This window comes from Cervus canadensis, chromosome 23 (genome assembly GCF_019320065.1).
Source record: "Cervus canadensis isolate Bull #8, Minnesota chromosome 23, ASM1932006v1, whole genome shotgun sequence".
Classification (NCBI taxonomy): domain Eukaryota; kingdom Metazoa; phylum Chordata; class Mammalia; order Artiodactyla; family Cervidae; genus Cervus; species Cervus canadensis.
Window position 1 is genome coordinate 13,257,586 of NC_057408.1, and position 13,847 is coordinate 13,271,432.

At 51.0% G+C, this 13,847-nt stretch overlaps 1 protein-coding gene across 1 annotated transcript in view; it reads left to right on the forward strand.

Moving 5' to 3' along the window:
- Window positions 1-13,847, forward strand: part of ZNF532 (zinc finger protein 532) — a 105,444-nt gene that overhangs the window by 31,361 nt on the left and 60,236 nt on the right. The gene's annotated exons all lie outside the window — the stretch shown is intronic.

Below are 13,847 nucleotides of genomic sequence, written 5' to 3' on the forward strand. Positions count from 1 at the left end.
TGTTATCTTTTGGAATGGCAAAACCCAGTTACATTGTTACTGCAGAAAGAAGGAAAGGCCAGCCTTATTAGAAGATACCTGAAGGATGGCAAGACGGGGAAATGGTTCATTTCTTTCCGTGTGACTCTGTACAACCAAATCACTAGGAGGAACTTATTTCTATAGAATTTCTTTTCTTTTTTTTTGGCTGTACCCCAGGATAAGCGGGATCTTAGTTCTCTGACCAGGGATCCAACTCACACCCCCTACAGTGGAAACGCAAAGTTTTGACCCCTGGATTGCGAGGGAATTCCCCATATAGGCTGCTGTTTTATGTGGTATCCTTTCAGTAATCTAGTGGTTCCGACACACACCTCGGACATAAACCAGATAAATCGCTGATTGTCTCCGGCCTCGTGCTGTCTGTGGTAGCAAATGATCATCTCCATGATTTGTGTGCAAGGAAGCATGGAGAATGCAAACTTGCGGAAATTCTAATAAACTCAGGTTTAAAAGTCACTAAGCCTCTTGATTACTCAGTGGCCGACCTTGAGGCAGCTTATCGGTAAGAGGATAAAACGGAAAACTAATCTCCGCATACGCAGAGCTGTTATTTAAACACTTTAGGAATGATTTCTTGTTTGTAATGCCATTTGCCGGCGTTCTTTTGGAAGTAAAAGGATAGAAGTACCATCTTCTCGTCTCAGCTCCCCTCTCTGCATTTTAATACTCCCCCACTCTTGCCGCTATCTATTTATTATCTCTGTCTTTTAAAAAAAAGCCCAAAAAACTCAAGTCCATCCTTGATTTAGATTTCCTCAGTTTTTACCCAGTGTCTTTTTCTTCTGTCCCAGGAGCCCATCCAGGGGATCACATTGCGTTTAGTCATCCTGTCTCCTTAGACGCCTCTTGGTGTGACTTCCCTTATGTTTTATGACCTTGACAGTTTGGAGCGGAGCTGCCTAGGTATTTTCTAGAAGGTCCCTCAGATAGGATTTGTTGGATGCGTTTCCTGTAGTTAGGCTGGGGTCATGTGTTTCTGGGATAACCTGGGGTTCTGTCACATGAAAGGTACTTTTCCTTTTTTAAAAAAAAACTTTTGTATTGGGGTAAAGAATCTACCTGCAATGCAGGAGACCTGGGTTCGATCTCTGGATTGGGAAGATCCCCTGGAGAAGGGAAAGGCTACCCACTCCAGTATTCTGGCCTGCAGAATTCTCATGGACTGTATCGCCCATGGGGTCACAAAGAGTTGGACACGACTGAGTGACTTTCCTTCATTCATTCATAGCCAGTAACAAGCAGTGTTGCCATAGTCTCAGGTGAACAAGGGACTTAGCCCTACACACACATGTATCTGTCCTCCCCCAGACCCTGCTCCCATCCAGGCTGCAAGGGGACGCACTTTTCACACGACTTATCACTGTTGATAGTGACCTCGGTCACCTGGCCCAGAGTGTGTGTGAGGCTTTTGCACTGAGGAGTTCCTCTTTTTCTCTCCCCTTTGTATACTGTCCTTTCTGGAGGAGAGTCGTTGAATGACTGGGACACCTCCATCCGGGGAGGGCATCTACATAAGTTAATTTCATTTCTTCTGCACAGGAGGTCTGTCTGCTTTTCTCCATTTATTCAATTATTCGCATCACTTATGCCACTGATCAGTGTATTTTGTATTTCAGGTTTTAATCCAGTATTGCTTCACTTGATGCTCAAATTGTATCAGCTTGGGCCATTGGGAGCTCTTTAGGTTCACCTCTGTTTCCCTTTAAAATAACCCTCTCAGTGCAGTTTATTTCCTTTTTTTCTGTCTCGTTTGGAGCACTTCCTTAATTTCTGGCACTACCGAATGCTCCAGGCTCATCTTGCGTGTTTCCTGCCCAACGCTGGAATCGGCACTTCTCCCAGAAGCACTGGTACCTTCCGGCGGAGCCCAGCGTCAGGAACCCTGGTCTCGGGGCCGCCCGCCCTCACTCACCCTGGTCTCGGGGCCACCCGCCCTGACTTTGGTCTTCCCCAGGCATCCGCCCCAGTGCTGGATTCACTTCACAGGCCACATGTCTTGTTTTTCATCAAACCTTTCATACCGTTGCCCAGACCCGGTTTTTATAGCTGTCAGATTTTTAGACTGCATCAGGAGGAAATTGCTCCTTGGATGAGCAATCAAGCTGCTCTTATATATTGATTTTTTCAGTGTGTTTTCTTTTCTAGTATCAACACTGCATAGGAATCTGGCTACACATTTAGACTGAATTTGGTTGGTGATACACTTGGTCTGTGATTTGTGTCTTTTATTACAGTGTTTAAAAGGATTTTACAGATTCATGAACCTTAGGGAGACAGTTAAAAACCTATTAAAATTAAAATTTGAGCATTTGGTTTTATCAAGGCAAAATAAGCAGATGAAATAAAATGGACCTGGGAGCTTGAGGTTTGCATTTATCATTCCCAATTTAAGGTGCAGCTTAGAGGGTGGAGAATGCCAGGGGTAGCAGATAGTTAGTGAGAGGTTAATTAAACTGTAGGCAACTGGAACAATATAAAATTCATATTTTCCAGATATGATTTCTTCTCTATATTTGTCCTTCGTGGGAAACCCTGTCCGGGAACCTGTCTGAGCCCATGTCTTTCTTTGAAGCGTGCAGGGACCAGACGCTGAAACAAAGACTCCTCTTTACTCCTTGTCTCAAAACAGGTGGAGACAGACATTGTTTTCTGTTCCCCACATTGCATTAATTGTTAATCACTATTTTATTTTGCTCTACTGACTTGAGACTCAGAATGTAGCTTGATAAAATCCTTGGGTCTCCTGTGGGGTGCCTTCCTCTTGAGGGTCCTGAGGGTCTGGAGAAGGCAGGTGTCACCCCAGCCCTGCACCCGCCTTCCTCGGGGCACAGAGCCGCGGGTCCTGCCAGGTGTGCCTGCCAGGCTTGCTGCCTCTCGGGGGGAGCTCCGCCCCGGGGAGCGTTGGTCCAGAGCGTGGCTGAGGTTCGGGGGGAGCTCCAACCCTGGGGAGCGTTGGTCCAGAGCGTGGCTGAGGTTCGGGGGCAGCTTCGTCCCTGGGGAGCATTGGTCCAGAGCGTGGCTGAGGTTCAGGGGGAGCTCCGCCCCCGGGGAGCGTTGGTCCAGAGTGTGGCTGAGGTTTTGGGGGAGCTTCGCCCCCGGGGAGTGTTGGTCCAGAGCGTGGCTGAGGTTCAGGGGGAGCTCCGCCCCCGGGGAGCGTTGGTCCAGAGTGTGGCTGAGGTTCTGGGGGAGCTCCGCCCCTGGGGAGCGTTGGTCCAGAGTGTGGCTGAGGTTCGGGGGCAGCTTCGTCCCTGGGGAGCGTTGGTCCAGAGCGTGGCTGAGGTTCGGGGGGAGCTCCAACCCTGGGGAGCGTTGGTCCAGAGTGTGGCTGAGGTTCGGGGGGAGCTTAGCCCCCGGGGAGCATTGGTCCAGAGCGTGGCTGAGGTTCGGGGGCTGCAGAGCTCAGGCGGGCTTGGGGGAGGGTGGTGCCCGCCCGCTGCTCTGGGCATCTCTTCGCCCCCCTCTCTGGCTCTCATCGGCTGGGCCATTGGTGCCTTGGCCTCTTACAATGGCAAACCCAGATGCGGCTCACACCTCAGCCCATGGGTTCCATGCTGAATGTGGTGAGCCCCGATTTCTGACCCTGAGCCCTGCGGTACCAGCCCCGCTGCTGAGAGGGCTGCCCCCCACCCCCTTCCTCTCCTGCTCAGACCAGGCGCTCTGTGGCGAGTCTGCCTCAGCCGCACAGGTCTCCTGGCTCTGCCTGCAGGTCTCTGGGCCAGTCGTGGGATGAAGAGGGGAGGAACGCTTGTTGCAAATCTCCGAGCCCCTGTCCCCTGTGTTTGAATGTTAACGCTTTTTGTGTGGTGTAAGGATGAAGGCAAGAGGCGAAGGGGGCGGCAGAGGATGAGATGGTCAGATGGCCTCACCCGCTCAATGGACATGAGTTTGAGTAGACTCCAGGAGACAGTGAAGGACTGGGAAGCCTGCTGTGCTGCAGTCCATGGGGTCGCAGAGAGTCGGCCACGAGAGTGACACGGCAACAACAACCACACATGGTCCTGGCAGGCTCCCTCTAGACCCGGTAGCAGCCACCCTCCCCACAGCCCTGGGGCGGGGGTATGCTGTCATCTCCACTTCTGGTGGAAAACCTTCCAACCCAAAGACGCTGAGAGCACGGGGAATGTTGGTGCGGAGACATTCAAGCTCATTCTCTTCACGAGGGTTTCTGTCCCCAGAAACCGATTTATTTTAGGGAACTGTATGGATGAGTTTTGTACGCTCCTGCTTATTAGTGACATGACAAGAATGTGGGTCAGTAAGTAGATCCCCTGGAGCTGCAGAGAGAAATAAATAGGAAATTCATCATCCCCCTCCTTTGCATTCATTCATCACTCAGAGAACAACTTCTTTTACAGCCAGTAAGTAAGCCGTATGAGGAAAAGAACTTTCTAATAACGTAGACGTTGTATTAGAAGTCATCTTTTTTGTCGACTAGACATTAGCTCATAAATATTTATAAAGCTGGAGGGGGGCAGGGTGGGCTTAACTTAACTCTAATGCGTGATGGCAGCTACAGAATTGGTGGAGCCATTTGGGAAATCATTCAGGCGTTTGTGTTTGCGGACCGGAAAAAATGACCTGTGGTTAGATCAGAATTTCTCTTTTTGGAGAGTTTCAGTATTTACTAGCAGAATGGAGGCTGTCCTGTAGAAAGAAATCTGTTCACCATGGAAGAATCCAGCTCTTTTAAACAGAATTCTTCCTGGAGGAGAGTTGCGTTACGGGGTTGTGTTCCTTTTTTTGCTGTGTAGCAAAGTGAGTGAGTTCACACGTGTGTCTGAGTTGGTGTATTTCAGGGTTGCGTGTGTAAAAAGCCTAACAAGGTCCTTCAGAGCTGGTGTCTGTTTCACAGCACGTGAAGTGCGGCCCATGAACCACCTGTAATACGGTTAGTTCTGTGTTACACTTGGTCTCTCTCTTTGGGGTCTCTCCTCATTCCTGGTACCTTTAATTTTTATTTACACATCGTAAAATTCTCTGGGTTTGAAAGGTGTAGACACGTGTGTCCACCCCCACAGTTGAGATACAGAGCCGTTACGTCACCCCCCAGGTCTCCTCCTATAGTCTGGATTTTTAGCAGTGGTTTTAGGAGAGTGGAAAGGGTTGGGTAAGGAGCTGGGCGGAACTGGATCTTCCCAGCGACAGAGAACTTGGCTGTGAAGGCGGCGTCCCCGTGGCCAGGGCGTGAGGGTCAGGTTGCCAGATCGAGGTTGGGGGACGTTTATTCAGCTGGTGCTGTGTTAGCTGCTCAGTCGTGTCTGACTCTCTGTGACCCTGTGGACTGTAGCCCGCCAGGCTCCTCCGTCTGGGATTCTGCAGGCAGAAATACTGGAGTGGGTCGCCCTTCCCTTCTCCAGGGCATCTTCCCCAACCAGGGATTGAACCTGGGTCTCCCACACTGCAGGCAGATTCTTTACCATCTGAGCCACAAGCTGGTAGGTAGAAGTAATAGAGGGTTTCCCTGGTGTCTTCGTGGTAAAGAATCCGCCTGCCTATGCAGGAGACACGGGTTCCACCCCTGGCCTGGGAAGATCCCCAGGAGAAGGAAATGGCAACTCACTCCAGTGTTCAACAGCAGCGGTAACAACAGCAGGGGTAACAGAAGTGGCCTAAAGTCCTGGAGCCGGGCAGAAAGCTGGTGGTGAGGGCCGGCTTGGAAAGGCCAGCGGTTTGGGAGAGGGCAGGACCTGAAGGCAGGCGGCCCGGGGAGGGGTCCTGCCTGTTGTCTGTGAAGCTGACCACAGAGGAAAGAAGGAAGCGTGGAGTAGGCCGCCAGGGAAGGTTAGAAGTGGTCTGTGTCCCCTGGCAGGGTGGGAGTTAACGACGAGGGAAAGAGAGGGCTGTGGAGTGACACCGAGGAGCACTCTGTGGGGAGAGCGGCAGGGATCTGCTGTAGTGCTCCCCGAGCAAGCGCAGTCCTCCCTGGAGCGGGCGAGGTCCTACCCCGAGTGGGCACGGTCCTCCCAGGAGCGAGCGCGGTCCTCCCGGGAGCGGGTGCCATCCTCCCCCAAGCAGGCACGGTCCTCCCTGGAGCGCGGTCCTTCCCTGAGGTCCCCTATCAGCTGCAGAACCAGGTGTGAACGCAGGGCGGCTTCTTCCTGCAGAGCCTCTGTTTGACCCTCGAGAGCTGGGCGTTGGGAGGAGCAATGCCAGGAAGTAGGCCAAGAGTTGGCGAGAGGAGCTTCTGGAACAGGCTGAGGTTGGTGGGGACCGTTCGCCTCTGTTCCCTAGGGGCTGGAGAGGCAGGTGCTGGGAGGAGGGCAGGGGAGGGCCCCGTGGGCAGAGCCTGGAGGCAAAGTGAAGGACCACCTCGGGCCAGGGCGGGGTGGACTTACTCTTGTCTTTCCCGCAGGATCGAGTGACTCTGTTGGTATTTCCAGAAGCAGTTTGAACTTTCACATCGGTTGTTTTTCAAATCAGGAATATTAGGTACAGTGTTAAGAAGAAAAAGCTGCCTCAGCCAGAGTATCCATATGTTTTTAATGATACCGTTTGGGCTTCCCACGTGGCTCAGTGGTAAAGAATCTGCCTGCAATGCACGAGATGCAGGTTTGAACCCTGGGTGGGGAAGATCCCCTGGGGAAGGAAGTAGCTACCCACGCCAGTGTTCTTGCCTGGGGAAATCCCGTGGACAGAGGCGCCTGGCAGCCTGCAGTCCATGGAAGTCCCCAAAGTGTCGGACATGACCTAGAGACTAAACAGCAACGCTGATAGCATCAGGGTTCAGTGAAGCAAGAAGATACCTCTTCTGGATAACTGCAGCCCTATGAAGTAATTTCCTATTAACTTGTACAGAAATAAAGCGTGTATCCTGTTCTTTTCACCACGTGTGTGAACTTTTGACACGTGGGGAGCTACCCTGGTGGAGGCTGTTTAGAAAGTGAAGTTCTCCTGGTCTCAGCGGTGGTGCTGGGGTTGAGGGTGGGATGCCCCCACTGGAGGTGAGGGGCTTGGGTGCTCAGTGGTCCAGGGTCGTGCTTCCTCCCAGTGGCTGGAGAGAAGCCTTAGAACTGCGTGGTGCCCTGACTAACTGTTCAGACCCACCTGGGGCCCGACGAGGGTGCAGTGATGGAGATAAAGGGGGCTCCTCCTGGACATTCTGGTGCTTGCGTGGGGCCTTCACATGGCACGTACTTAAAAGATTCAGTAGCTCCATTTCTTGTTGCTTATGTTTTTCCTCCTCTAAGCTGTGCACACGTAGCCATTCGTGTGCGTGTCTGTGTGTGTCTTGGTCACTCCAGTCGTGTCCGACTCTTTGTGACTCCATGGACTGTAGTCCACCAGGCTCCTCTGTCCATGGGATTCTCCAGGCAAGAGCACTGGGGTGGGTTGCCATGCCCTCCTCCAGGGGATCTTCCTGATCCAGGGTGAAACCCACATCTGTTGTCTCCTGCACTGGCAGGCGGGCGTTTTGCCACGAGTGCCACCTGGGGTGTGTGTGTGTGTGTGTAGCTGTGTGTGTGTGTGTAGCTGTGTGTGTGTGTGTAGCTGTGTGTGTGTGAAGCCTGTGTGTGTGTGAAGCCCGTGTGTGTGTGTGTGAAGCCTGTGTGTGTGTGTGAGAAGCCGTGTGTGTGTGAAGCGTGTGTGCATGTGTGTGTGAGAAGCCGTGTGTGTGTGAGAGAAGCCGTGTGTGTGTGTGTGAAGTCCGTGTGTGTGTGAGAGAAGCCGTGTGTGTGTGAAGCCCGTGTGCATGTGTGTGTGTGAAGCCCGTGTGTGTGTGAGAAGCCGTGTGTGTGTGTGAGAAGCCGTGTGTGTGTGAAGCCCGTGTGCGTGTGAGAAGCCATGTGTATGTGAAGCCCGTGTGCGTGTGTGTGAGAAGCCGTGTGTGTGTGAGAAGCCATGTGTGTGTGAAGCCCGTGTGCGTGTGTGTGTGAAGCCCGTGTGTGTGTGTGAGAAGCCGTGTGTGTGAAGCCCGTGTGTGTGTGTGTGTGAGAAGCCGTGTGTGTGTGTGTGTGTGTGAGAGAGAGAGAGAGGAGTGTCTGCCAGGTTTTGGGGTCCAGTCTCCTTGTCCGTCTCTCACCCTTTCCTCAAGAGAAGCACTGAGGCAGAGATGTAGCCGATTGGGTGTTTTTTGGTTGTTGTTTGTTTTCAACTCCACAGACTGGCGCCTATTTCCAGCTGGTCTAGGAAGAGCGAGTGAAAAACATGAGGCAGATTTGTGTAACTGAACCTGCTTGATGTTTGGGGTGGAACTGCAATGAGAAAATATTTTTCCCCTGATAAGCAGTTCAGATTGAAGTGAGATACAAGGAAAATGGTCACTTGGGGGACAAGAAATGTGATTTTTTTTTTTCTCGTTTGTGGTTGAAGAGTTATCATGATGGAGAGCCTTGAAAATGCTGAAGATGGAAAAGGGCTTGGGGATGGAGGAGGAGCCCACGGTGTGTACTAGTGTGAGGGGGAAGGCAGGCAGGGGTTGGGAGGCAGAAGGTCGGGAGGAACCAACCCCTGCTTATTTCTTTGAAAACACAGTAAACCTGCCTAGATCACGTTCCACGAAGTACAAATTAGATGTCACACACTGTGTAATGTGCAAAGAGCTTCATATATTTGAAGGAAAGATCAGAAGGTTAGAAATAAGAGTCAGATCCATTAATCTGTTGAATTATTTCTTTGAAAAGCTCTTCGATGGCCCGAGGAATGCCAGGAAACAGTGAGAAGCAGACTCCCCCAAGAGGACAGCAGTCTTGTGTCATCACAGCTGTTCTGTGAAAAGTTTGTGGAATATGGTTGAGGCGGTCTGCGGACTTTGGTTTTCTTTAGGATTATTATGACTTAGCATTTTATTGATTTTCATGAAAGAAGCTCAGTTTCTGCATTTACACGGGGAAGCTGACGTGCTGCCCACCAGATTGACTTCTGCACATTCATTTTGCAGGTGTGTATCTGGGGATTGTTCGAAGTTGGGTTCAGTGGTTACATGACGCCTGAGCCTTCTAAGCCTTCACCCTCTAGTTGGAAACTGGCAAGTGGCTCCATGAATTTTTTTATTGCAAAGCATAAGAGGTATGGTTAAGGGGTGAATAGGTTTTTCTTTAAGTTCTTCTTTTGATTTGGTAAACTTTTGACTTTCGCCACAAAGATAAAATAGCTTACTATAATTTTAAGCGACTTCGGTAGGAAAGGAAGTGTGTTGTCTGTGTCGTAGGAGGAAATAGAGTGATCACGTGACAGACTTTGGCTCTTTCATTTTCCTTTTTTAGAAACAGGCCTAGCATCTTTCCACCAGACATTTTCAAGGTGAAAGGACATTCTCCATTAAGCACAAATGCAGTTAGTGAATTCTACGTTATTTATGTGGGGTTTAGTTCTAAATTAAAAGACAGTTAATGCCTTTGAAGGAAGCTATATTTCACAGGGTATAATGAAATGAAAGACTTTGTTGCAATAACTGAACTTAATTCTGTTTCAAAGTCAAGCTGTTGAGGGGTTGGGAAGAGCAAATGCGATCTTTTTATCTTTTAAAAAAGAAGACTGAGATTAATTTTTGTAAATTTTTTTAAGCAAAAGAATCTATTTTTAAAACAGTACTTAGGAATTGCAGGAAGGAGACTTCAAACATAAGCATGTCTCTGTGTACTTGATGGAGCTGAGAAATGAGACCGGAGGCAAAGCCTTCTTCCCCCGCCCCTGCCCCCCGCCCCGGTGGGAAATTGGCTCTTGCCTTCCAGACTGTGGGATGGGCGAGGTAATAGGACAGCGTGATTGTGGGCATGAACAGCGTTTCTATAGACCAAGAGAGCCGCGTGAAGTTACAGAGAGCGGTGTTCGAGACAGTGACGATACAGCCGAGGGCGCTCAGCTCGCCGCCGCCGAGGGCTCAGGTTTCAGATGGGACGGCGCGCTTCCAGCGTCCGCTGGGCATTCACCTTACAGCCTGGATTCTTTCCGGGGACCCGGGAGGGCTGACTTGTACGGTTTTAAACCACTGCTAATTCACTCTTACCTCTCCAGTGTCCCAGTACTTCATCCCCAAAGAGTTCCATCCCCAAAGGTTCATCTTCCTTAGAGAGAACGTATGTACACCTTAGGTGTTCAGAAGAATGGGGAGGAGGGCAGGTGTGGCTAGATGTCCACAGAGAAAGTTAGTTGCTCCTGCTTTGGGAATGTCTCCTGGACCCTTGGGGCATTTGCAGACCCCCAATTCCTCTCTGGGGTTTTCCAGATCTTCACTCTGTTCAGTCAGTTCAGTCGCTCAGTCATGTCAACTTTTTGAGACCGCATGGACTGCAGCACACCAGGCCTCCCTGTCCATTACCAACTCCCAAAGTTTACTCAAACTCATATCCATTGAGTCGGTGATGCCATCTAACCATCTCATCCTCTGTCGTCCCCTTCTCCTCCTGCCCCCAATCCCTCCAAGCCTCAGGGTCTTTTCCAATGAGTCAACTCTTCACATGAGGTAGCCAAAGTATTGGAGTTTCAGCTTCAGCATCAGTCCTTCCAATGAACACCCGGGACTGATCTCCTTTAGGATGGACTGGTTGGATCTCCTTACAGTCTAGGGGACTCTCAAGAGTCTTCTCCAACACCACAGTTCCAAAGCATCAATTCTTTGGCACTCAGCTTTCTTTATAGTCCAACTCTCACCGTACATGACCACTGGAAAAACCATAGCCTTGACCAGACGGGCCTTTATTGGCAAAGCAATGTCTCTGCTTTTGTAACGTCTCACTCCTTCAGTGGCGCAGATAGGGAAAGATGGCGGGCCGTGCGGTGGGCGACCCTGCCGTCAGCGGTTAGACTCTGCTGGAGAGGCCGCCGCGTGTGCGCCCGTGTCTGTGCACCAGGCGGGCGCCGGCCGTGTGAGCAGGCGGAGCCACGTGCCCAGGGGCCCGCTGCCGGCCTGCCAGCCACGCTGCTGCTGGGAGCTGCCCGTCACCTGGCACGTTTTGTTTCACATGGTGACCTTTTTTAAATTTCTTGTGGTGTGTGTTCTGGGCCACCCACCCACTGAGCATTTGTTCTTCTGTTCTTTGTTCCTGAACCGACTGCCCTCTGGGATGGACAGTGTGAAACCGGATGATGTCTTTTATTCACCAAAACCATAAAGAGAAGGCAAATGACGTAAATCCCGTGTAGCTGTAAAGAAAGGTTGGAGGGACTTGGGTGGAGCCCAGCCACCACCGGGGACTCCCAGAGCCTGGATCCCAGCCCTGGATGAATGGTGGCGTGGAAAAGCCACCTTTTAGGGCCATCCAGCTCCAGTCCGGACCTGGGGGTGGTTCATGAGTCTGTGTCTTGAATTCTTTTGAAACTGATGTGTAAACGTGGATCATCATGGCTGGTGAAGACAGATCACAGGGATGCTTCGCTAATGGTGGTCTCATTGTGATTGTTAAATTTATAAAGGCAAATTGATGCTTAAAAATACAAGTGGTGACATTCAGGGATTATTCCTAAGTGGGTGGACTCTTAAGTGGATTTATTGTCTGACAGATGGACTTTTAACTCCTGATATTTTGCAGTTCATTTGAAAAAGAAAATCATAATATCAGACGTCCCCGTTAGAGCTGACGTCTTGTACATGTTTTCATGTCATCGTCTGCCTGGAAGTGTTGCACTCGGATCAGGGGGTGGGGTTCATTGTTCCCCATCTGGTTCTCTAGGCGCCCATCTGTCCATCTGTGAGAGAAGAGGCTCAGAGTGTTCTCTCTGGGCTGAGCAAGACCATCTAGAGAAAAGGATGTGCGGCTTCTGAGACATAAGTGAGCGGAAAGAGATTTATTCTTCAGCTCCTATTGAACCCTAAGTGTTTATTTCATATGCAATAGTAGTTTTTCCCAGCAAAATTCTTTGTGAAGTGTTTGGATGGGTCCCAGAGTGAGTGAATATTGCTGAGGGTGTCTTAGCACCTGGTGATGGATTTATGGTTAATGTGAATTTTCACGGGTATGTGTATTGTTGCCTGAGTAGGGATTCTACTGTGATCCTTGTATAGTTGTTTTTTATTAGGAATGCATGGCTTTTTTTTTTACAGATTATATGAGAAAAAAAATCATTAAATACTTCATAAAAAATGTAAGACAGCGTCTCACTGATATAAAGCAAATATAAAAGAGGAACAACATAATAAATATTGACAGGGAAATAGCCATTCTTTTCTTGTTTTTTCTTTAACATCCTTCATCTGTTCTCACTCACGGGTTCCTCTCTCTCTTTCTGTTTTGCTGATGCTAAGTCGCTCAGTCGTGTCCGACTCTTTGCGACCCTGTGGATGGCAGCCCACCAGGCTCCTCTGTCCATGGGATTCTCCAGGCATGAGCACTGGAGTGCCTTGCCATGCCCGCCTCCAGGGGATCTTCCTGACCCAGGGATTGAACCTGCGTCTCTTGCATCTCCTGTATCGGCAGGCGGATTCTTTACGACTAGCTCCACCTAGGGAGCCCCAGGAGAGTCTGCTGCTGCTGCTAAGTCGCTTCTGTCGTGTCTGACTCTGTGCGACCCCATAGACGGCAGCCCACCAGGCTCCCCCGTCCCTGGGATTCTCCAGGCAAGAACACTGGAGTGGGTTGCCATTTCCTTCTCCAATGCATGAAAGTGAAAAGTGAAAGTGAAGTCGCTCAGTCGCGTCCGACTCTTTGCGACCCTACTGACGTCTAGGTGTCTGCGAATGGCTGAGGCTGATTCTTATGTTGAAAGTTGCCTGAAGGTCTTCCCTGGTGGCCCTTTCAATGCAGGGGGTACAGGTTTGATCCCTGGTCCAGGTGCTAAGATCCCACATGCCTCCTGGCCAAAGAATAAAACAGAGACAATATTGTAGTGAAGTTAATAAAAACTTAAAAAATGGTCCACATCAGAAAAATCTTAAAAAAAAAAAAACAGTTGCCTCCAGCCAGCCCCGACCCTTGTCTCTTCCGACGCTGATTGTGACTTGAGTCCGCTTCCTCCTCCTCTTGCCCGTTTCTCTCTCTCCTTCTGTCTCCTGTTTCTCATTCTCCGCCCTGCTTCCCTCCTTCCCTGGCCTTCCTGGCGGCTGACCTCCCCGCCACCGACGGAAGGAGCGGCCTCAGGGAGGCGCCCTCGCTGCCCGAGGGTCACCGCGCTGGGGTGGGGTGTTGTTCCTGTTGTACCTCCTATTTCCCGGTCCCTGACCCATGTGTCCTCTTGGCTAGTTGGCGTTTATGGCACCCAGGCGAGTGAGACGCTGCCCGTCCCTAGGCAGTTGGCAGGCCAGTGGGTAAGAAGAGACCAGTACCCACGCAGTGTAGCGCGTACAGAAAATAGCGCCTCAGAAGATGGGGTGCTCCAGGGTTCACGGAGGAGGAGGAGCAGGCCCCCAGTAGCATGAGGGCTCCTTGTCAAGACCCCAAGCGGTTTGTGTGTTTAACATCCTTCCTCTGTAGTCGGGGGCTTCCCGGGTGGCGCCGGTGGTAAAGAACCCGCCTGCTAATACACGAGATAGAAGAGATTTGGGTTCGATCCCAGGGTTGGGAAGATCCCCCTGGAGGAGGGCATGGCAACCCACCCCAGTACTCTAGCCTGGGAAGTCCCGTGGACAGAGGAGCCTGGCGGGCCACAGTCCACGGGGTTGTGGAGAGTTGGACATGACCGAGCACACACACGCTTCTTTTAGTTACGGCTGTGACTGTTCATTTCCCTGAAGCCCTGCACCCTTCCATCACCCAGGGGCTGTGTGGGATTAATGGAAGCACTTCTTTTCAGCCTGTTGGCCACGCTGACCTAGCCTGGCTGCGGAAGAGAGGGCCTCCCTCCTGTGGGCTCTGCCTGGCCCTTGGGTCCATGTTGCCCCATGCTGGGAGTGAGTCCGTGGAGGACCTTCAGCTGCCACAGCCACTTGCATG